The sequence below is a fragment of the Lissotriton helveticus genome, chromosome 5_1, assembly GCF_964261635.1.
Source record: "Lissotriton helveticus chromosome 5_1, aLisHel1.1, whole genome shotgun sequence".
NCBI lineage: Eukaryota > Metazoa > Chordata > Amphibia > Caudata > Salamandridae > Lissotriton > Lissotriton helveticus.
In genome coordinates, this window is record NC_136065.1 from 706,483,416 (window position 1) to 706,507,327 (window position 23,912).

The 23,912-nt window shown below is 45.3% G+C and overlaps 1 protein-coding gene across 4 annotated transcripts in view; it reads left to right on the top strand.

The window, feature by feature from the left end:
* Window positions 1–4,386: 4,386 nt before the first annotated feature.
* The window catches only part of LOC144754853 (uncharacterized), a 979,506-nt gene continuing 959,980 nt past the window's right edge, over window positions 4,387–23,912 (top strand). For 2 of the 4 annotated variants that reach the window (XM_078643113.1, XM_078643110.1), the window contains exon 1: window positions 4,449–4,608. The gene's annotated coding sequence lies outside the window, so the exon portion shown is untranslated. Of the gene's footprint in view, window positions 4,418–4,448; window positions 4,621–23,912 lie in introns of those variants that run through there. The other 2 variants (XM_078643112.1, XM_078643111.1) reach the window with 2 other exon arrangements.

Below are 23,912 nucleotides of genomic sequence, written 5' to 3' on the forward strand. Positions count from 1 at the left end.
CAAGCAACATGTCCGTAAATCTTGCTTTGGGGAGTGCTGGAGAGACTTCCTTATCAGGTGGTCCTGGTCACCACCACTGCAGTTAAGTGTGCTGGTCTGCCGAACAACATCCACAATAGGATTATAGTAAACAAGCACTGGCGTTGCCAATAGGTCTCGCAGTAGGAAAGTTGGAGCTATTGGTTTTGTAAATGACAAAGCCCTTTATGTTTTTAAACTGAAAACAAAAATAAAAGGCATTGTTATTTGCAATTGTAGTAGCTCCAACTTTCCTACTGCGAGACCTATTGGCAACGCCAGTGGTTTTTTTTTTTGGGGGGGGGGGGGGGTGCGCATAAAAGGCTGATAAAAAAAATAACACGATTGGAAATTGCTTTTTGTGCTGGGATGAGTTCTCAAACGTCTGCTTGTTTTAAAACACCCCCCTCCCCTCCACTCCCATTTGTTTTCACAGAGCCCCTCAGTGTTTAATGCCTGGGTCCGTGGACTGTCCCTAATTAATTCGTCACTTGGTCATGTTGCGGGCCCAAGAAGCCCAAATGTAATTCTGTTCCCCTCTGCAGGCCCCCAGGGTGCGCAGAGCATAAGCAGGTTCTGGATGCAATACTTTAAGTATGAGCGCCTGCACTTCTTAGGAGGGATGCAGTATTTCTAATGAGAATACCTGTACTTTTCAGTAGCAAACATTATCCATTAACCAACTACCCCGGTGAACAATAACACTCAACCAGCCCGCAGATACCATTCGCCCTAGTTACCCCGCTTGAATTGCCGCAGAACTTCCCGCAAATCTATCAAGCTTTCCAGGGCATGTTCAAAAAGATGCGCAAGCCAAGCAGCTACAAGTAAATGCAGACAGTAAAGTACATGAAGCTGTATGGTGCGGTGAGACTGAGAGTTGACCTCTCATTTAAATGAAAATGTTGCGATTTTTCCTTCACCTACTTAATAGTGTTGAATGTCATTATAATTTGCGATTGGGGCGTATGCAAGTGGTGTGCGCTCGCAGAGGAAAACAAGTGTAAGCATTTCAGGAATCCTTCTCTTCCCGTTACCCCTTGAACAGTTAGGAATGCTTGTGCCTTGATTCTGGGGTGAAAAACGTCAGAATAAGGATTACGCGATGCGTTTGGGATCGGTGTTTGCTGCAAGGGCTGTTCCATGTTGTCTTCATTCTGTATTAATTGTGAAGGTTGACTGGGCCCTTTCAGTAGCTTATTGTTGCAGACACATTTGGTAAGGCAGGGTTAACATTGGTGAAAATAGCAAAATAATGAAGTAATACTGTCACGCAGCCTGTTGCATTACGCCTTTTCTTGTGCTTAATTTACTCAATTCTGCCACATAATTTGGTCCTCTCATCCGCATAATTTCGGTGGCTGTGCATATGCCTAGAAATGGCCCTGAATCCCCGACTACACTGAGTAGTCATTCTGCACTGACTACAAGAAGTAGAATGACAAAAGTAAAGTAAAAGTAAAGTCCACATTTGTAAAGCGCACAATCACCCGTAAGGGTCTCTAGGCGCTGGGGGCCGTCGGGAAGATTAAGTGAGCTATTGCCCAGAGTCACATGGTGCTGGGCTAACCTGCCGCCGGAGCCGGGGATCGAACCGTGGTCCCCAGATTCCAGCGTCAGTCGCCCTGGCCGCGGCGCCACACCTCTCCCACAAAGGAAAACAGAGCCTCACACACTGACCCCAAAAGCAGTGAAATCTGTAACATGCAAACTGCAAAGTAAAGTGACTTTGTGGTTTCAGTCTGAGAGTGAAAATGGAGCATTTGCCGCTGTTTGCCAGGGCGGTGTTAAGGTTTCATACTGAAAGTAAATGGCGGCCTGGCCTCGAGTTGCCATTGGTTGATGTCAGCCCCTGTGGGGACGCTCACACGGTGGGAAAGTCATGCTCAGCACCCGGAAGTGGTCTCCGACTTCACGACCACTCGGTCGCGGAATGAATCGCCTTCCGCTGCGGCACTTTCTAAAGTGCCTTCACCTGAGAGCGCTATTCGTGGAAGGCGCTAAACAGAAAGCACCGCCCTTGTGGTGGGACACTGAAAGTTGATTCGTAATAACACGAATTCAAGCCTCAAAACGGAAACTCTAGGTTGTATCTACTGCAAAACAGAGACACACGGCTGCAAAGTAATTGTGTCCCAAGATGCAATTGAATTTAGAGATCTCTCTGATAAAAATATGATTTATCTATTTAAGAAATTACTCAGCCCTTTGGTTCATTCATGAACGTGGCTGCAGAAAGATACAGTAAATATTAGACTATAACTGATAGGTGAGTATATAGGTAGATTTGTAACAGCAGCTGAGTGCGTCATTTAGTGCATGGACGTTTATTTACTAAAAGGCCATGTTTAAACAAGGAAGGTGAAAAGTAGGGTAGGTGGGAATGTAGGTAGGGCAAAGAACGAAAATGAACGAGAAGGAAGCAATATGCAAGAGAAGAAAGGTACAAAGGGCAGAGGAAATGAAAAAAGGGAAGCGAACACAAGGGAAGAAAAGAAAGAAACAAAGATGAATGAAGGAATGGCGCTTGTAAGAAACATTGAGAAAGAAACAGTTTAAAAGTGTAAATGTAGGAAAAGAGAGGAGGATAGTGGAGGAGCGAGAAACGACATAAGAGAAGGAGAAGTATGAACTGTGGCTGCAGCAAACTGAAAGTACGGGCGGCCTGCGGCCGGCCATGAATAATTAGGGGAGGAGAAGCCCTTTGGGAAACTGAAAGTACGGCCGGCCTGCGGCCGGCCATGAATAATTAGGGGAGGAGAAGCTCTTTGATGTGCTGTGCGGCCGGGAATGCGCATGCTTGTTTGCTCACGTGATTCACGTGAACTCTAAGAAAACCGCAGCGCAAGAAGCCCTTGGTTTGACAAGGATTTCGAGCACTTGAATTCTCGATCCCTCAATGCGCTTGCGCGCATTGTAGGTCACGAGACCTAAAAAGACTTAAACATTGTGTTAGGTGACCAATCAGCTGCGTTCATAATATCCGCTAAGCTAACCTCCAAAGAGATAGCTTTAGAAGCCATAGCTCTACGAGCTGAATGTGCACCAAATTTGGAAACATCTATACCAGCTTCGCCCATGAGCCAGCGTACCTATCTAGTGGTAGCTGGGGTCACTGGGCGAAAAGGTTTCTGTAAAGCAATTAAAAATTGACGTCTCATATCTTGACGAAATTCCGCTGTACTTACCTCATAATCTTTGATACATTGTGCCACACATAGTTTAGGATTATTTGGAAAAGCCGGGTAAGCAATAGTAGTCGTATTACACGTAATACGTCTAGTAATTACAAAAGTAACACCCTCAGGCGACTGCCTGCGACCCGCTAAATCAAGCGCACGGCTATCAGAAACCCGTTTGCAGGACACTAGACAGAGTAACAGTCAGTTTTGCAGACAGCTGCTTTCGTGACAAATACTTATTGGAGGGCCAGGCCTCCAAGAATCGCAAAATAGAGGAAACATCCCATAACTTTGAATATTTGGGACAAGGTGGTTTTACCAACGGGATATCTCTGAGCAGTTTGCATAGTAAAGGAGGTTCACCAGCCGGTTTGCCAAAAACCGAAGAAACGGGTAAAGCAAAACCGCTAATAAGCGGAAAGGTGTATATCCTGAAATGCGCGCAACGCGACAATAACCAGGCAATAAAACAACGAAAAAATAGCCAAATTGACAAATAACGCAATAAACAGACTGCGAAGCAATAACAGTAACAATCTTAATGAAAAAGACACGCTACGCGTCAGTAAACACTATCAGCATGCAAATAGACAGAGAAACACACAGCAAAAACAGCAAAGCACTTAACTGGCTGCGTAGCAATAAAGAAAGAGAATGTGGTAGTCTCATCTGCAGCTTATATATGGGTTACTCTTTGGTTTATCATGTGATACCCTGTGTGTTCATGGGTATTCTAGTATTTGTTTTATCTGTGATTGAATTGGCTACTGAGAAATTTACCAGTAAAGAAAAAAGAAGCACAATCTGAGCCTCGGGTCCTGACATAGAATTAGCGAGCCTTCAAACGAAGTTCCTTTGTACCCGCTGCTCTTATTTACGCGTTTGCTGCCCAGTGCGCGTAGTAGAGGACAAAACAATAGTTCTCATAACTCGATTTCCCATGTTCAATTTAACACTATGAGCAAAAATGCTACGAGTTACAAATTAAAAGAGAAAACGAAACAAGATTTCGGCTGATACTTTCCAAACCACGTTTTTACAAGTGGCCACGGGAAAGATCGTATTGCACAATATGCCACATCAGCATGTTAAAGATGTCAAATTCTGTTAACCTAAAACTAGAACTCACCACCGTCGTCCTTCTTCTATGATCATGACGCGTCTGCGCTGATCACACGCTCTTCGTTGTAAAAGTGCCTGTTGCCTGACGGCGAAATGTGAGTAGCGTCCTCTGTATTGTAAACACACCTTACAGCTGAGCAGGAAGTTCAGCTGTTCCATGTCCTGCTTCTGAGAGCTGTGTGGTCGCGTAGGTGTTTCTCTGCCGCGTCTGTTAAGGGGCTACCGGTATCTGCCCCCTGTTGCAGTGCTAGTATAATGAGGAGTTCAAATGAGGCTACGTGAACAGGTAACGCAAAACGTGCGTAGTCTTTTCACCTGTCTCTTATTCTCGCTTCGTTCCTTCGGCAAATCTGCGCATGATGAACCAACATCATGTGTGAATAAAATTTCTGTTAGTTGAACTTGAAATGCAAGGGATTCTGCGACACAACTTGCTTCTCCGCCCTCACCCTCTCCCCCCTCCGTGTGATAGCTAACAGCATCTTCTCTCTATGTAAATGCAATTTGCAGCATGCTTCTCACGTAGGTGTAATGTTGCATACTGAATCGACTTCACGATGTACATAAATAAACGGACTCTTCGGCGCTGATGTATGAAAAATGCCTCTCAAATCACGATAGCTGAAAAGCCGGAAGTGTAATGTTCCAGTAAAACGGTTTCTTAAGAGTGAACACTGGATTTTGCACTGTACTAGACAGCTGCCACACAGCCTCCCCAGAGTGGGCAATTAGCCCATTTTCTTAGTAACTGTCGCGTGGCTGGGACTAGTCAAATATAAAAAAGAAATCAGTGTTTCTACAAACGAAATACAATAAACTATTATACTCTTACCCAATAAATAGATGACTTAATAAAAATAACTTCATTTTAAGCTTTTATTAAAAAGTATTAGGTTACATTAAGCACAACTTTTAATTAAATATACTAAATTTTAATTAAATGAAAATTGCTGGGTAGGGTGTCTTTATTTTGTTTATAAATTAATATTTACAAAATAAATGTTTACATTATTTAATAAACATTTATTTTGGCAGGGTAACGTGCTGTAATACTTTTAGTTCTAGTATAAAGTAATTATTTTATGTATTTTACATTTATATTTGATAATAAAAATAAAGTCTTGTTCTTTTCTTTTAAATATTGAATTTCAATAATGTTCCTTATTCTTTCCTATGGGTAGATACCAGACAGTGGTGAAGATCTCATCATAGTGGTAGAGCTTCCCCCCACAGTGGCGGAGATCTTCACCAAAGGTGGTGAAGTTCTCCGTCTACGTGTAACAAGTTACAAGAAATAACTTTACATTCATAAAGTTGTCTTATCTCTCATTTTAGGGAGTGGAGGCATGTAAGTCAACACTTTAAAAGTGTATTTTTTACTGACGGAAAGTGTGTATGTCCAGATGTGTGAATGGGTTGTTGGCAGGATGAGTGAATAGATTTATAGATAAGAGAGTGGATATATCAATATGGTGTCAGATTGGTGACTGGGCAGCTATATAGATGCACCAGTTGGATCTCAAGTGGCCTGTCGTTTGAGCAAGTGTGTAAATGTATGAGAGAGGATGGATGAGTGATTGGATGGGCCAGTGATGGAGCATATGTCTGAATGCTTTTTCTGGTGGCGGTATTGGCCAATGGACTAGAGAATGAATATTTGGAGGAGTGAGCGTTTTGATAACAGAGTGGGTGAGTGAGTGTCTATATGAGAGATTAAATACCTGTGTGAGTGATTGCATGTGTAATAGACTAGATGGATGATAGACTGAATTCCCGACAGGGTGTGTAAATGGAAGGGCAAGTAAGTGGAAATGATGAGAGAGTGACTGGCCCGAGTGGGTAGGTGTGGTTGAAGCGGTGCATGGATTTTATAGTGGACGCTTAATTGGGTGGGTATATGGTTGATTAAGCGTATAGCAAAAAGTATACTAATGGGTAGAGGGTGGATTTGTTGATTGGTGAATGTATAGGTGGGTGCATATGTGGATCAAGGAATTAGAGAACAAAGTATGGATGGGTGGGTGAGTATGTAGATGGATAAGTAGACAGATTGAAGAACATGGAGGCAGACCCAGAGAGAAACAGACAAGTCATAATTTGGATAGATTGGTGAGAGTATTGATAACTGAGTTAATGGATTGTTAAGCTGGGGTGTGTGACTTATTAGTCAGTGGGCTTTAGAAAGTAAAACAGTAATTACCTCAGTTGTATTAGCAAAGAGGATCCCAGGCACACATTACCAGTCTTCCGAATACTTTATACCAAAAAACAAACACTCAAAGAAAAGCACATGCACACACAGTTATATTCTGTGTTGTAGAACCTTGCCAGAACCTTGTATGATGGTATCACCAGAATCTTAGGATAGGGATGTTAGGTTAAGAAGGCAGAGAATACAACCAGCATGACTGGCTAAGATTAGAACAAAAAGTTGTACATTCAGCTAATATAAATTTGAGACGGTGTGGTGGTGGAAGGAAAAAAATTATTGGGTAATTCTTCTCAGACATTGCTTTTAAGGACAGAAGGATACATGGAATGTTGAACAGCGAACATTGATCTGCAGTGGGGTTCTCTGCTAGCCCAAATATGTTTGAGAAGTGGGTAATCCCAGAAGGTTCATCTATTGAGACCTCTATTTTATTTGTGTCTCTAGGGCCTGACAAAGGGGGAATTTATCACTTGCCAAAAAGCAGCACTGTCATTTAAGCGGCAACTTTTGTGTAAATCTTGCCATAGTTCCTCTTTTAATTCTGATTTTCTTAACCGTAGAGCTTTATTATAGGTTTTCCTAAGTAGAGCAATCTCTTTTCTGTCCCGTTTTGGAGCGCTAAGGGCTTTTTTCAAATTCGAATAGGCTTTGGTGCAGGGGGAGTTAAACCAGCCTACCTGGTTATTTTTTGCTCCTTTAGCATTGGAAGTTAGGGCTTTTTGAATAAAGTTGGTTACTAGCAAAAAGTTGTCAATGATTTCCTTTGGAGGGGAAAGGTCTGCCAGACAGATGTTTATTTTTGTCAAAGAATTTTTGACGACTTTTTCTGTAACCTTTATCGGATTGACTTTTGCCCACTTCAGCGCGTAACCATTCATCCTAACCATTCTTATGTCTTCCTCCCAGTAAAGATTATTCTGTTTATTCCTTTCTCCTATCAAGGGAAGGGAGAGTGAAATTGATATAGGGAAATGATCACTAAATACAGAGTTATGAGTGTTAAAATTTTTGATAAGGGAATAAGCAGTGTTTGTTAGGAGAATGAAGTCAATGCATGTGGATGCCCCATTTCCGTGGAAGGTAGATTTCAGGGGGACAGAGGGAGATACCAGTTCGTTTGCCAGGGATAATTGGAGGCTCGTAATCATCTCAGTTAGACATGCCCCATTGTGGGAATGAGTGAAATGAATGATATTTATATCATTTTCATCTATGATTCCACATATATTGCTAACATTGTGAGGACAGAGAGTCAAATTAAAGTCCCCTCCAGTAATAATGCCTGGCCGGTTATCCCATTGAACATCTCTGTCCAAGAGGTGGAATCTGGTATTGGAGCTAGTAAGGGGGGTAAGGCCCAGGGGCCCGATGGGGTACTGATCGATGTCTATAAAGCCGCCCCAAAGATGTGGAGCCCTGTGCTGACCAAAGTCTTTAACGCGGCCGTGGGAGCAGAGGCGCCTAATACATGGGGGAAATCCATCATAATCCCAATATATAAAAAGGGCAGCTGGGCAGACGCAAAAAATTACCGCCCAATCTCACTCCTTGACTCATCAGTAAAGATCATGAGCCGAGTCATGCTGGTTAGATTAGAAGAATGGGTCGAACAAGAAGGTATTTTGGCAGACAGCCAGTATGGATTTAGGAAGGGTCGGGGTACTCTTGACCAGTGCATTAACCTTGAATTATTGACTGGTAAATATACGGAAGCTAAGGAGGGTTCATTATACCTTTGTTTTGCTGACCTTAGTAGTGCCTTCGATATGGTGGACCATTCTATATTATGGCCTACATTGCTACAGCTTGGAGCGCCGGAGGGTATAATCTTTTTTTTAGCTAGGTTATACGGAAACCTAGAAACCTGTGTGCGCTATGGCACCAAAGGAGAATGCACCCCTAAGTTCAATGTTAAGCGAGGGATAAGGCAGGGGTGTGTACTAGCCCCTCTACTTTTTATATTGTTTATCAATGAAATAGATACCATTTTAAAAACTATAAATACGGATGCACCCAAGATTAAAGGCAATTCTGTCCCAGTGTTATTGTATGCCGATGACGCTGTTCTTCTCTCTAGAACCCCTATTGGATTACAGCGTCTGATGGACAGATTTTCGACTTTTATTAAGGATAGGAAACTTTCCATCAATAAGGGGAAAACGCATACTATGGCATATGGGCACAGAAGTAGGACCTCTAAGACCTTTTTTTATTGAGGGGGATAAGGTGCAATATGTGGGTAAATTTTGTTATCTTGGTATTACCTTTTCTAAGGACAGACAGTGGACAAACGAATTTATGAATATTAGTAATAAAATAGGTAGAAATGCATATGGTGTTTTTAGATTTGCGGCTAAAGTCGGGGACAGACGTACAAAGGATATGCTCCATATCTATCAATCCAGATGTGTTAGCATTGCAGTGTATGGAGCAGGATTATGGGGCTATACTTGTAATCATAAGTTACAGGTGGAGGAAAATTCCTTCCTAAAAAAGCTTTTATGTTTGCCAAAATCTGCCCCAACGGAGCTGATTCACCGGGAATTGGATATTAACTATCTGGCTGATGTCTTATCCTTGAGGCCACTTATGATCTGGCGGTCAATTTGGCTACCGGATGAGAAGCTGTTAAATAGATCAGTCATTGAGGATTGTCTATCTTTGGATAAATATCGCAATATTCCTTGGTTAAGATATGTGGCTGATTGTTTCCTAGATATTTTTAATTTAAACATATTGACTGACCCGGGTGCCGCTTCTTTTATCCCAAAAGCCGAGCTGAAAGTAACTTTTATGGCACATCAGGTCGGGAAACGGGGGTCAGTAAACGGTTCTCTGTCCACAGTTAAGTTTTTTAGTAAATACAAAATCAATGAAGGTTTTCCCAGATATTTATGTTTGATGACAAGACCATCCCACAAGTTTGTGCTAACAAGACTGAGGTTTGGAGTAGCACATCACTTAGTGGCCCAGCCAAGTATTAAGAAACATCCAATAGGGCTGTGCCAATGTGATGGCATCACCAAACAAAGCACCTTGCACTTTTTACTGATTTGTAAATTGTATTTGAATTTTAGGATAGCTTACCTGAAGCCCTTGTTTTTAAATCATGGTATATGTACAGTGAACCAGGCAATGAGTTTGTTATTTAATCTGGAAACTGACGATATCTGTTTTTTTACTGCTACTTTTTTAAAGCAGTCTATTAGGGCACGTAAGAGTATGTTATTTTAAGAATCATGTTTTAACCCTTGATTGTAATCATGTTTTATCCGTTTTTTATTTGCTGTTGCGCTTTTATGGTCATCTTGTATGCACCGAATAAAGCTTCATGAATTGAATTGAAGTTGCCTCCCCAAATAATTATAGGGTTTTTTCCTTGGTGTTTATTATTAAAATCTAGTTGAAGTAAATTATTATAGAAATTTACTATCAAGAGAAGGTCCGTTTTATTTATGTCAATTAACATTATCTGGAAGTTGGGTTCGGTCTTTAGGGCCGTAATTCCCCGAACTTTGATTAAGTTTGTAACATAGACGGCTAGGCCACCTTTTGCACGTCCCGAGGGGGATGGTATTGCGGGAGAAAAGAAGGTTTTATAGCCATTTAGATGAGCGGGCAAAACTGCCCATGTTTCTTGTAGGCATATAAAAACGTACTCCCGGGCAAAGGTAAGCCACTCACCCAAATGGACCTTTGAAAGAAGGCCAGCAATATTCCAAAAGATAAATTTGATCGGAAACCCTCTCACACCGGGTGCCTCAGGTAGAGGGGCTATTAGGTGATCAATAACTTTGTTTCCTTGAATTTTACCTAGATTGGGGCCCGAAGTAGAAATACAAATAGCATTTGGAGCTCGAGCCAGTGAAGTAGAATTAATAGGAGGTATAGGTGAGGTGATATTTTGATCCCGTTTATAATCTATCGAACTGATGTCTGGGGATATAGCTGAGCAAGTTGTTGCCCTGGCTGCTGTCAGGTTAGATTTTGAGAAAGGGGTGAGAAAATGGACCCTGTTGTTACCTGGATTCGGTACTAATGTAAGCCATTGGGAGGGGATTAGTGGTCAGTCTATTTCCTCAAGCGGGGACAACTGCTCAAACCTATTTGAAGTTATAATTGAACAATTCCTTTCTCTCCTAAGGCTTGCTGGTGGTTTATAAAAGAAACCCAAGGGAACGGCCGTTATAATTGGGTCAGATAAGGAGTTAAACTCTTTGTTGTTTAAAAGGTAACGGACCAAGCGTGGGGACCCAAAAGTAACAACGACACAGTCTCCCTGTATTGTTTTCTGTGAAGTACCCAACCATCCCACCCTGCAAACCATAAGGATTTCGTTGGAACTACGGGGGTAAAAGCGCTTACATTTTGTCACTCAGTCCAACACTTTGTTTCTAAGCGTTGGCCAGGGTTCGATTTGATCTTGTTTTAAGGCCGGCACCCCAGTAAGAATTAAGACATATGGGGATGAGGCTGGGGGAAGGTCCAGGGTTACTGGATTTGGACGGGTTATGCTATTCGAATGATTTTCCTTAATCAAAGGGTCCTGTCTATTTTTGTGGTCCATCCTAGAGGTAGTCAATAGTATAGGCTGATGAAGGCTGATAGCCAGAAACCGGTCCATGGATGCTTGATTCCGGTCTGGGAAAGGCATGGCTTGGTAGTTCGGACTGGACTGTTCCCATGAGGCACAGGGTCAGAGCTGATTTGCATATAGCCAGTGTCTAACCCAGGGTGGTGTGGAGTGCAAAAAAACAATGGATTTAGGCCCAGATCCTTGTACTGGGGTGAATGTATGACATTGTTCTACATTCTGTCCATCAACTGTGTTTTTTGCAATTTTCACCTCGAGTGGGCTGGGTATGCTCAGACGTGAGTCCCAGGCTCTCCACACCACTGGAGTCAAGCTATCCAGGCTGATGAAGGCTGATAGCCAGAAACCGGTCCTTGGATGCTTGATTCCGGTCTGGGAAAGGCATGGCTTGGTAGTTCGGACTGGACTGTTCCCATGAGGCACAGGGTCAGAGCTGATTTGCATATAGCCAGTGTCTAACCCAGGGTGGTGTGGAGTGCAAAACAACGATGGATTTAGGCCCAGATCCTTGTACTGGGGTGAATGTATGACATTGTTCTACATTCTGTCCATCAACTGTGTTTTTTGCAATTTTCACCCCGAGTGGGCTGGGTATGCTCAGACGTGAGTCCCAGGCTCTCCACACCACTGGAGTCAAGCTATCCAGGCTGATGAAGGCTGATAGCCAGAAACCGGTCCTTGGATGCTTGATTCCGGTCTGGGAAAGGCATGGCTTGGTAGTTCGGACTGGACTGTTCCCATGAGGCACAGGGTCAGAGCTGATTTGCATATAGCCAGTGTCTAACCCAGGGTGGTGTGGAGTGCAAAAAAACGATGGATTTAGGCCCAGATCCTTGTACTGGGGTGAATGTATGACATTGTTCTACATTCTGTCCATCAACTGTGTTTTTTGCAATAGTATATTGGGCGCTGAATCATGAGTTTTTAAAGTTTCTGGATTTGGATCCCTGATTCGAGCTGCCCTAACCTCCTGAATGCTCTGCTTTGGGCCATTATTACAAATTAAAGCTCTTTCCCCACTTTTGTGTACAGGAATATGATTTAATAAAGGTGGTTTAGGTGACTTTAGCTCCATTTTTAGTTGATCCAGCTTTTGCTCTATGGCACTGAATCTTTCATTTATGAGGCTACTCACTAGTGTCGTCATCACCTTAGTATGTGCTTCTAGAAGACCTTTAATACGCTCTTCTATAGCTATGCTAAAGTCATTTGTGCATGTGGTAGGACCCTTTGTGTCCTGAGTAGGTGGTTCTAAGGGGCTGTCAGCCATCTCTGTTTGTGATTCTGCAGAATGCGTACTTGGGGGGTTTGGGCCTTGCTGCATCTTTTGTCTCCTTTCCTTCTCCCCCTTTGGTCCCGTATTCTTTGAGCTTATTTTGGTCCCTTTCTTTGATTTTAACTGATTACGAGTTTGTGGGCCTACCCCTGCAGGTGAATAAGATTCAGATTCTCTGGACTGACTCGTAGGGAGAGGAGGTTGAGGGGACAGGTTAGAGGTGATGGTTCTTTGTTGAATTAACACCCTCGGAGTTAATGGTCTGATAGATTCTTCATCCCTGGTTAATGGGAACATTATGGGTTCAAGGGAGAGCCTTCGCTCCATTAGTTGAATCTCATGATTGAGAAGGGATTCAGCTCTAACCAAGAAAGCATCTAGGGTTCCCGTGGTGCTCTTACGCTTCTCCATCTTAGTTTTCTTGAGTTAACGCCGAGCCTTTATTATGAACGCCTAAGAGCTGGTTCATGTGAAAAAGGTTACCTATGGCTCCGAGATACTTATGGGACAAAGGCTGAAGTTGAAAAGTCTTGTCTACACTAGTTTTAACTGGGTCCCTACGTAAGAACAGAACCGGAAATCCAAGGGGGATGGCCCTGACGGGCAAAGACGGGCCAGCCCTTGGCCCGGGCTTCGCCCGGCGCGCACCCTGCGAAGTGGGGGCTGCGAGCTGCTAAGTAGCGCTGGGAGGCGGGGCTGCAGAGTACACAGGTGAGCGTGGTTACAGGGCCTCCTGGGTGTTGTAGTCCTTCACCCTCCTTCAGTTGGAACGATAATGGCCCCACAAACAGTCTGCGGCTATGAGCGGCTCCCGCGAATCGGGGGCCGCGAGCCGCTAAGTAGCGCTGGGAGGCGGGGCTGCAGAGTACACAGGTGAGCGTGGTTATAGGGCTCCTGGGTGTTGTAGTCCCTCACCCTCCTTCAGTTGGAACAAAAATGGCCCCACAAGCAATCTGCGGCTATGAGCGGCGCCCGCGAAGCGGGGGCCGCGAGCCGCTAAGTAGCGCTGGGAGGCGGCGCTGCAGAGTACACAGGTGAGCGTGGTTACAGGGCTCCTGGGTGTTGTAGTCCTTCACCCTCCTTCAGTTGGAACGAAAATGGCCCCACAAGCAGTCTGCCACCAAGAGCGGCACCCATACATTGTGTACTTTTGGTGATAATGAAAAGTGATATTCAGTGATTGAAATGGAAACCCTTGCTGTATTTTGGCAGTTAGATACTTCAGGACGAACGTGTGGGAGATTCCAATCAGAGTATGATCAGATCATAAACCGTTTAATCATTTATAGCCCACAAGCGGGTGTGGACTTTCTACACCTTGAATCGCAAGATGAGGTGCAAACATTTTATTTTGCTATTGAGTTTGTTGAAGGTCAATAATTGATATGGAGATAGTTTGCCAAGGTTGCAAACCATGCATGCACACAACCAGGGTATTGGGGTACAACTCATCTTGAAACGAGATTGGTTGCAAATGTAAGTGATGGTGATTTGAGTGCAATTTCAGAAGAAGAGACAGGCATACAAGCATGCTGAATAACTGGTCACTTTGGCAACGTGGGCTTAGTTGGGTGGCCAAAGAGTTCTAATAGATTTGAGAGCTTTTATTGAGTTAAGATTGAGTTGAGTGAAGAGGTAGTCAATTGATTCCTCCAAAGATTTTATGAAACAAGCTAATTGCATTGACACAGCAAGGTCAGAAGGCATGCAGCAGACCCAAAAGGATGTTAAGAGAGAGATTTTGGTGTCCCGGCATGGATAGAGAAGTTGAAGGTGGGATTAAGTAATGGTTGTTGTGTGACAATGGGTAAAAAAAATTAAAACTCATACACAACCATGACAATCCGTGGAATTTCCCTTTTGCAACAGTTGTATTGGATATCATAGCACCTGTGAAAAAACTGGGAGTACAACATACCAATGCCATTGTCATTTTTGACTATTTTTCAAAGTGCTTTGATGTTGAATTTGTCGGATCTCTCACTTCCAGGAAGGTGATAACGTTTTAATAGTGACATTTATCCAGAGGAATTACTTTCAGATAATGGCCGTCATGCTCATATAAAATGGAAAGATATTTGGTAGGATGCAACATTGTGCACGTGAGAACAGCAGTTTAAAATCCTAGGGCATATAGTTTAGAAGAAATGACTAACTGGATCATTAAGGAGAGCATTCAGATGGCAATTGCAAACAACAGGCCAGTAATTGAGCTTTTCTTACGTGGTGACTAATCATGTTACCTCTGAGTTTGAATTTCTTTGATGCAGGAAACTGAAGATCATGTTTGATGTTGATGAAGTGGATATAGCCATAAAGGGGATGTAGTGAGTGTGACTGAGAATAATATAAAGAGGCAGGAAAAGTATAAATCATGGTTTGACAAGAAAAAGGATGTAAGGCCATATCGATCTTGGCCAGATAATGAGAGTGAGGTATCCATGGATGGTACGAAAAGGTGATAGAAAATTCTCAGATCTCATGGAAGTAATCAAGGTTGGCAAGAATTATGTAAAGTAAAGTGCGGCACTGTATGGAACAAAGGCAGAATTGTATGTGAAAGTGAAAAGGTTGCTGCATATGGAAAGGTTGGAGGAAAAGGGAAACATGTGGGTAACAGTGATAAGGGATATGAGAATGCTGAGTGAAATAGGTGTGAGTTAAGATCAAAAAGGTTTAAGTGTATACCTATGATACTTTAGATTTTTGTTTCAGGAAAATAGACATTTCATTTGGCTGAATAATATACATCCTCAATGTTATGTTTACTAGGTTTGTATATAGATGTATTATATGTGTAAATATGTTAAAGATGTGTGTATATATATATATATATATATATATATATATATATATATATATATATATATCTACTGAAAAAATACAGGTTTCATGGACATTATAGTTAGAAATAAGCATTTAAAAAACCTTAGAAATTCACTGAGAAAACCACAGGTTTCACGGACGTTATAGTTAGTTGGACATTTCACTCGTACAAAAGCAGAGAAATATGGCCGTCATAGTTAGTTGAGCTAAGTATAACTCGCACCCCCGCAATGCACTGCTGATGACATCACATATTACATCACTCATGACATGGTCCGTGACATCACTGATGACATCTCAAATTACATCACTGATGATATCATCCACGTGATCCTCTGGTGCACCTCCTCACACCCTAATATTACCTTTGATACACCCACTCTAAAATACAGACTGCCATTCTCAAAACCATGGACACACCAATACCAGTTACTACATACCCACTCACTGTTTCCTCGGTGTACACACACATGCTCTCACTCACCCATACAGTCACTCATACATGCAGTCACTCATCAATACAGCCACTATCATATGCACTCATACACCTATACATACACTCACACACTGTCACTCACCCATAGAGTTACTTACACAGGTAGTTAGCCGTGCAAAGGATCAATCACACTCCCATTTACTCACCTATACAGTTATACACACACCACCTCACTTATTCACACAGATACTAACACATACTTACTCTCTTAAACAGTCTCTGACACAAGCACACACTCATCCACACAGCCACTATCATAATCACTCACTCTCACATATAGTCATTTATATACTCCAACACTCACATATACTGCCTTTCATATATGTAGTTACTCACACATGTACCACTGAGACATCCATTTACTCACCAACACAGCCATACACATACTCTCCCACCCTTACAGCCCATCACAGATGCACTCTTGACCCCATACACCCAATGAATCACCCACTCACACATCCATGCAGTGAGTCACACACATCCTACCCACCCACACAGACACTCAGGCACCCATACAGATACTCAGACAAGCAATCAATAATGAAATGAAATGAATTGAAATGAAAAAGGTTCTTAATAAAGCGCACTGTGACCAAGCGGCTTCCTGGCGCTGAAGGTAAGAGCTGAGGGAGATGGGAGAAGCCAAAACTATTTAGCAGGAGTATGCAATGGAAAAAAAATGGGTTTTTAGAGCCTTGCGGAATTGGGAGTAAATGGTGATTGATCTGATCGGCAGAGGGAGACTATTCCAGAAGGAGGGACCCAAAACAGAGAATCTGGTGCCTCCAGTTTTGGATCTACGAAACCGAGGTACATTGGAAAGGAACTGATTAGAGGAACGGAGGGAACGAATGGGGGTATAGGGAGTGATGAGAGAGTTGATAAAGGCTGGGCCAGTGCAGACCTGAGCCATGAAGACCAGACAGCCCATCTTAAAGAGGGATCTCTGAGAGATGGGGAGCCAGTGAAGTGCTTTCAGAACGGGGGTAATGTGGGAAGACTTTGGAAGGTGGAGGATAAGGCGGGCGGCCTGATTCTGAACAGCCTGTAGGCGGCGAAGTTCATACGCTTGAATGCCCACATACAGGCTGTTCCCGTAATTCGAGACGGGAAAGAATCATTGCCAGGATGATAAGCTTAAGGGCGTCAGAAGAAAAGAAACGGGCCACCTTTCGGATGATTCGGAGAGAAAGAAAACAGGAGGAGACAACTGAGCTGATCTGGGCATGCATGGAGAGGTCCCGACTGACTTTAATGCCCAGGGTCTTCGCCGAGGCCGCTGGTAAAGGAGGGGGGCCAGAGATGGAGGGCCAAAAGGCGGTCGACCAGGGGTAAGAAGAAGAGCCAGTCAGGACCAACTCCGTCTTGTCCAGATTGAGCTTCAGTTGATTCCGATTCATCCAATCTGAAATAAAGACCAAAGTGGAGTGGAATTTGGGTAGGGAGTGCAAGGGAGAAGAAAGATCAAAAACAAGCTGGAGGTCATCCGCGTAGTTATACACGGAGACCCCCATGTCAAGAAGGGAAAGAATAAGGGGACGGATATAAAGGTTGAAAAGGAGAGGGGACAGGGAAGAGCCTTGGGGAACTCCACAGGGGACCAAGCGGGAGGGGGCGGAATAGCAAGAAAGATGTACCGCCTGAGTCCGGTCCTTAAGAAAGGAAGCGAGCCAAGAGAGGGCAGTGCCCCGAACGCCCGCTGCGCAGACACGGTCAAGAAGGATGGAATGGTCGACCGTGTCAAACGCAGCGGACAGATCGAGGAGCACCAAGGCTTGGGGCAAGTTAGAATCTGCCTTACTCTTTAGCTCGTCCAAGACGGACAGAACAACTGACTCGGTGGAGTGAGCCGGTCGAAAGCCCGCTTGGTGGGAGGCCAGGAGGTGGTTATCCTCGATGTAAGAAGAGAGACAAGAAGTGATATAGCTCTCCAAGATCTTTCCGAGGTAGGGAAGAAGGGAAATAGGCCTAAAGTTAGAAGGAAGGGAAGGGTCTAGACCAGGTTTTTTTAAAATAGGACGAACTATAGCAGATTTAAAATAATTGGGGACTGAACCAGAGGAGATAGAGGAATTAAGAAGAGAGAGAGGAGGGTCAGGGCAATGGGTAAAGAGTACTTTCAAAATGCGAGCTGGCGCACAGTCTGCTGGGGAACCGGACTTCACTTTCTGGAGTAGAGCCAAGAAAACATCCAGGGTGATAGGGGGAAACTGATTAAGAGGAAGAGAGGACAAGGCGGGGGCAGAAGAAGGGGGGGACGGAGAGACAGGGGGAATATTAGATTTAATCTTGGCAATCTTCTCCAGGAAGAAGTCATTAAGAGAAAGGCAGAGATCTTGGGAAGGAATAATGTTTAAATTGGCTCTGTCAGATGCAACAAGGTTGCGAACTATAGAGAAAATCTCCTTAGGTTTATTAGCTGAGAGGGATATTCTCTCCGAGAAGTAAATGGTTTTGGCTCTCAGAATGGCTTTTTTATAGCTCGCCAAAAGCATTTTGTATTTAGCTCGCAGGAAAGGACAGTAATTGCGCCTCCAATGACGTTCAGAACGTCTAAGGTCCAGTTTGAGGGTTTTTAGCTCGTCTGAAAACCATTTTTGGGCGTCATGGGGGCGGCAGGTCTTAACTTTCCTAAGGGGGGCAACTAGATCGCAGGAAGAAGACAGCCAATGGTTCACGGCGTCTATTTGATAGTAATAGGGAGGTTGCATAGGTCAGGGCCGGAAGAAGCAAGGGAGGCGCACAAAGAGTCAAGGTCCGCCCAGTTCCAGTTTCGGGCCATGACATTTTTGGGTAGGGGGGCCTCTCTTGCCTTCCGAGCTCAATGGAAAAAGAGATCAATGAATGATCAGACCAAGTGCAAGGAAGGACAATAGGAGGAGGAATGAGACAATTGGCTGACCAAATTTGGTCCAAAACATGACCGTGGATATGAGTGGGGGAGTGAATGTGTGGGGAGAAATTAAGAGACTGGAGGGTAGCAGAGAAATCCTTGGAAGACGAGTCTTCCCTGGGGTCGCCCGGCCAATAATTAAAGTCCCCCAGAAGAAGCACAGAGGAATTATTGACAACGAGCGTAGGCAGAAGTTCTTGCAAAGCAGGAACAAAGGAGGACATGTACTGCGGAGGGCGATAGAAAAGGGCTATAGTAAGGGGGGCCCGGAGATTAACTGAACGGGCAACTAGGAAATCTACTCCACACATGGGAGGATAGGAAAGAGACTGAAACTGGAGGCTGGAACGGATGATCATCGCCCCCCCCCCCCCTGGATTTACCAGCGGGACGATCCGCCCGAAGAGCATAGTAGGAGTCGGGGAGGGCAGAGAGAAGGTCAGGAAGGGAATCAGTAGAGAACCAAGTTTCCGTAAGAAAAAGGAAATCAGGGGTGTCAGTGTCCAGTAAATTAAAAATCTCCAGCTGATGTCTACCTGCAGATCTAGTATTAAGCAGGTAGGCAGTGGCCGTACTAGAGGGGGAAAGGGCAGAAGGGACCAGAGTGGGAGAAGTCTGAGACCAGGGGGAAGAAGGCGTATGTAGGGGTGGTGAAGCTGATGGGGAAGAGATATCCAGTGCAATAATGCGCTGAAGCAAAAGGGGGTCAATGTGCTGACCTGTATTGAAGGACAGAAGTTGGGCTGGGGTATATGTTAAGAAATGAGCAGGGTCCATGGCCCCTGGTCGCGGACGGGCGCAGACGGGCTTGCCTTTGGCGCGCTGACGGCGCGCCCGCTGCGCCCGTCCGCTGCGTGACCGGGGAAAACACATTGTATATAGAGGGGAAAAACGGAAGGGGCATGGCCTGTAGGTGGTGGGCGTGGCCTGTGGCCTCTGGGGAAGGGCGGCGAAAGGGTGGTGGCCCGCAGCAGCGCTCGATTCAGCTGCGCGGGAGGGCCCAGAGCATGGGGGTCGAGAGAAACAAGTGCCCAGAGTTGGGGAAACCAGTAAGTGCAAGAACAGTTTTGCAACCAAAAAGTTTAAAAGCGGGTAATGGCGCTCTCCCGGCTGTGCCTCAGGAGATAGTACAACCTCTGGCAGATGCTCGTAGTCAGCGTAGTTAAGTGCCTTCGGTTGGGGGCGTGGCTAGCGGAAGGTGGGCGTGGCCTATGGGCTTAGGGGATCGAACAACAAACAAATGCCCAGCGAGGACAAAACAGTTAAAAGCATAAAGAATGAACAAACAATTTTTAAAAACAGATGTTCGGTTATAGCAAAGCGTTCTCCCGGCTGCGCCTCAGGAGATGTGGATGCCTCTGGCAAGCGCTCGTTATCAGCGCCGTTAAATGCCTTCGGTGGGGGGCGTAGCTAGCGAAAGGTGGGCGTGCCTATAGCCTAAGGGGATCGAGCAGCAAACAAATGCCCAAAGTGGACAACACAGTTAAAAACATAAAGAATAAGCTGATAATTTTTAAGACAAATGTTTGGTTAAGCAAAGCGTTCTCCTGGCTGCGCCTCAGGAGATGAGAAAAGCCTCTGGCAAGCGCTCGTAATCAGCGCCGTTAAATGCCTTCGGCGGGGGGGGGGGGGTGGCCTGTAGGTGGTGGGCATGGCCTGTGGCCTCTGGGGAATGGCGGCGAAAGGGTGGTGGCCCGCAGCAGCGCTCGATTCAGCTGCGTGGGAGTGCCCAGAGAATGGGGGTCGAGAGAAACCAGTGCCCAGAGTTGGGGAAACCAGTAAGTGCAAGAACAGTTTTGCAACCAAAAAGTTTAAAAGCGGGTAATGGCGCTCTCCCGGCTGTGCCTCAGGAGATAGTACAACCTCTGGCAGACGCTCGTAGTCAGCGTAGTTAAGTGCCTTCGGTTGGGGGCGTGGCTAGCGGAAGGTGGGCGTGGCCTATGGGCTTAGGGGATCGAACAACAAACAAATGCCCAGCGAGGACAAAACAGTTAAAAGCATAAAGAATGAACAAACAATTTTTAAAAACAAATGTTCGGTTATAGCAAAGCGTTCTCCCGGCTGCGCCTCAGGAGATGTGGATGCCTCTGGCAAGCGCTCGTTATCAGCGCCGTTAAATGCCTTCGGTGGGGGGCGTGGCTAGCGAAAGGTGGGCGTGGCCTATAGCTTAAGGGGATCGAGCAGCAAACAAATGCCCAAAGTGGACAACACAGTTAAAAACATAAAGAATAAGCTGATAATTTTTAAGACAAATGTTTGGTTAAGCAAAGCGTTCTCCCGGCTGCGCCTCAGGAGATGAGAAAAGCCTCTGGCAAGCGCTCGTAATCAGCGCCGTTAAATGCCTTCGGCGGGGGGGGGGGGGCGTGGCCTGTAGGTGTTGGGCATGGCCTGTGGCCTCTGGGGAATGGCGGCGAAAGGGTGGTGGCCCGCAGCAGCGCTCGATTCAGCTGCGCGGGAGTGCCCAGAGCATGGGGGTCGAGAGAAACAAGTGCCCAGAGTTGGGGAAACCAGTAAGTGCAAGAACAGTTTTGCAACCAAAAAGTTTAAAAGCGGGTAATGGCGCTCTCCCGGCTGTGCCTCAGGAGATAGTACAACCTCTGGCAGACGCTCGTAGTCAGCGTAGTTAAGTGCCTTCGGTTGGGGGCGTGGCTAGCAGAAGGTGGGTGTGGCCTATGGGCCTAGGGGATCAAACAACAAACAAATGCCCAGCGAGGACAAAACAGTTAAAAGCATAAAGAATGAACAAACAATTTTTAAAAACAAATGTTCGGTTATAGCAAAGCGTTCTCCCGGCTGCGCCTCAGGAGATGTGGATGCCTCTCCATAACCCATATAGACACTCATGTAGCTACTCACCAACGCCTGCAACCGCTTACACACCAACAGACAGACTGATACTGACATTCACACAGTTTAAGCACTAACCCATGCATTCAGTGAGACATGTTTAATCACTCAAACAGTCAGTCACACACTTACTAAATCATCCATTCAGACAGTCATACACCCACTCATTCTTCAATACACATTGGCCAATATATGTATGTATATATATATATATATAAAAAACATCTACATTTTACAGAAACACACAGTCACTGGATGATGTCATCAGTGATGTCATTTGAGATGTCATTGACCATGTCATGAGTCATGTAATATGTGATGTCATCAGCAGTGCATTGCGGGGGCACAAGTTATACTTAGCTCAACTGTTGGAAAACGAGGCAGCATCTGTGAGGCCTGCACAAATAACATGACTACATTTGTCCTTCACTGGGAACCAAACACCCAATTGTAGCGCCTGACTCTCAGAGGGTAGCGTTGCTGAGCAGTCTGAGGCTTACTCAAGGGAGTTGGTGTGGGCTAGTAATCGCCATTTGCAGGTGCGCAGAAATAACACTCAATAATTGATTGTCCCGTCTGTACTTTGCTTTATAAAAGTAAGGGTACATTTATACAACACACACACTACTCAATACTATGCACCAATTTACAAACATACATAAGCTATTGGAATTACTTTGTGACATTCCAGCACATCTCCACCCATCTCGCAAGGGGGGGTGTGGGGTCTAGTACCACCACTCCCATGTATGCACATCATCTTGCCCCCAATGCAGTTAGTTGAACATAACCTGAAGCGAAGGCCCTGCGCACTGGCACCATCCCGGTGGCGACCCACCCCATTATCTCAACAAGCATTTAAAATAGGCAACCCTGCCTTGGTGACACACAATCTTGACTGCAAAAAACAACAAGTGATGGACTGAATGTGGATCAATGTCACACACTCCCCCAGTCAAAAGATCTGGGCCCAAATCCATCGTTTTTTTGCACTCCACACCACCCTGGGTCAGATAATGGCTTTATGCAAATCAGCTCTGACCCTGTTGCCCCATGGGAACAGTCCAGTCCGAACTACAACAGCCATATCTTTCCCAGACCGGAATCAAGCATCCGAGGACCGGACCGGTTTCGAGGTAACACCTCTCTTCAGCCCGGCTAGCTTGACTCCAAGTGGTGTGGAGTGCCTGGGACCCACGTCTGGGCATCCCCAGCGCACTTAGGGCGGCAATTGCAAAAAACAACAAGTGATGGACTGAATGTGGATCAATGTCACACACTCCCCCAGTCAAAAGATCTGGGCCCAAATCCATCGTTTTTTTGCACTCCACACCACCCTGGGTCAGATAATGGCTTTATTGCAACAGGGTCAGAGCTGATTTGCATATCGCCATTGTCTAACCCAGGGTGGTGTGGAGTGCAAAAAAACGATGGATTTGGGCCCAGATCTTTTGACTGGGGGAGTGTGTGACATTGATCCACATTCAGTCCATCACTTGTTGTTTTTGCAATTGCCGCCCTAAGTGCGCTGGGGATGCCCAGACGTGGGTCCCAGGCACTCCACACCACTTGGAGTCAAGCTAGCCGGGCTGAAGAGAGGTGTTACCTCGAAACCGGTCCGGTCCTCGGATGCTTGATTCCGTTCTGGGAAGGACATGGCTTTTGTAGTTCGGACTGGACTGTTCCCATGGGGCAACAGGGTCAGAGCTGATTTGCATATCGCCATTGTCTAACCCAGGGTGGTGTGGAGTGCAAAAAAACGATGGATTTGGGCCCAGATCTTTTGACTGGGGGAGTGTGTGACATTGATCCACATTCAGTCCATCACTTGTTGTTTTTGCAATTGCCGCCCTAAGTGCGCTGGGGATGCCCAGACGTGGGTCCCAGGCACTCCACACCACTTGGAGTCAAGCTAGCCGGGCTGAAGAGAGGTGTTACCTCGAAACCGGTCCGGTCCTCGGATGCTTGATTCCGTTCTGGGAAGGACATGGCTTTTGTAGTTCGGACTGGACTGTTCCCATGGGGCAACAGGGTCAGAGCTGATTTGCATATCGCCATTGTCTAACCCAGGGTGGTGTGGAGTGCAAAAAAACGATGGATTTGGGCCCAGATCTTTTGACTGGGGGAGTGTGTGACATTGATCCACATTCAGTCCATCACTTGTTGTTTTTGCAATTGCCGCCCTAAGTGCGCTGGGGATGCCCAGACGTGGGTCCCAGGCACTCCACACCACTTGGAGTCAAGCTAGCCGGGCTGAAGAGAGGTGTTACCTCGAAACCGGTCCGGTCCTCGGATGCTTGATTCCGTTCTGGGAAGGACATGGCTTTTGTAGTTCGGACTGGACTGTTCCCATGGGGCAACAGGGTCAGAGCTGATTTGCATATCGCCATTGTCTAACCCAGGGTGGTGTGGAGTGCAAAAAAACGATGGATTTGGGCCCAGATCT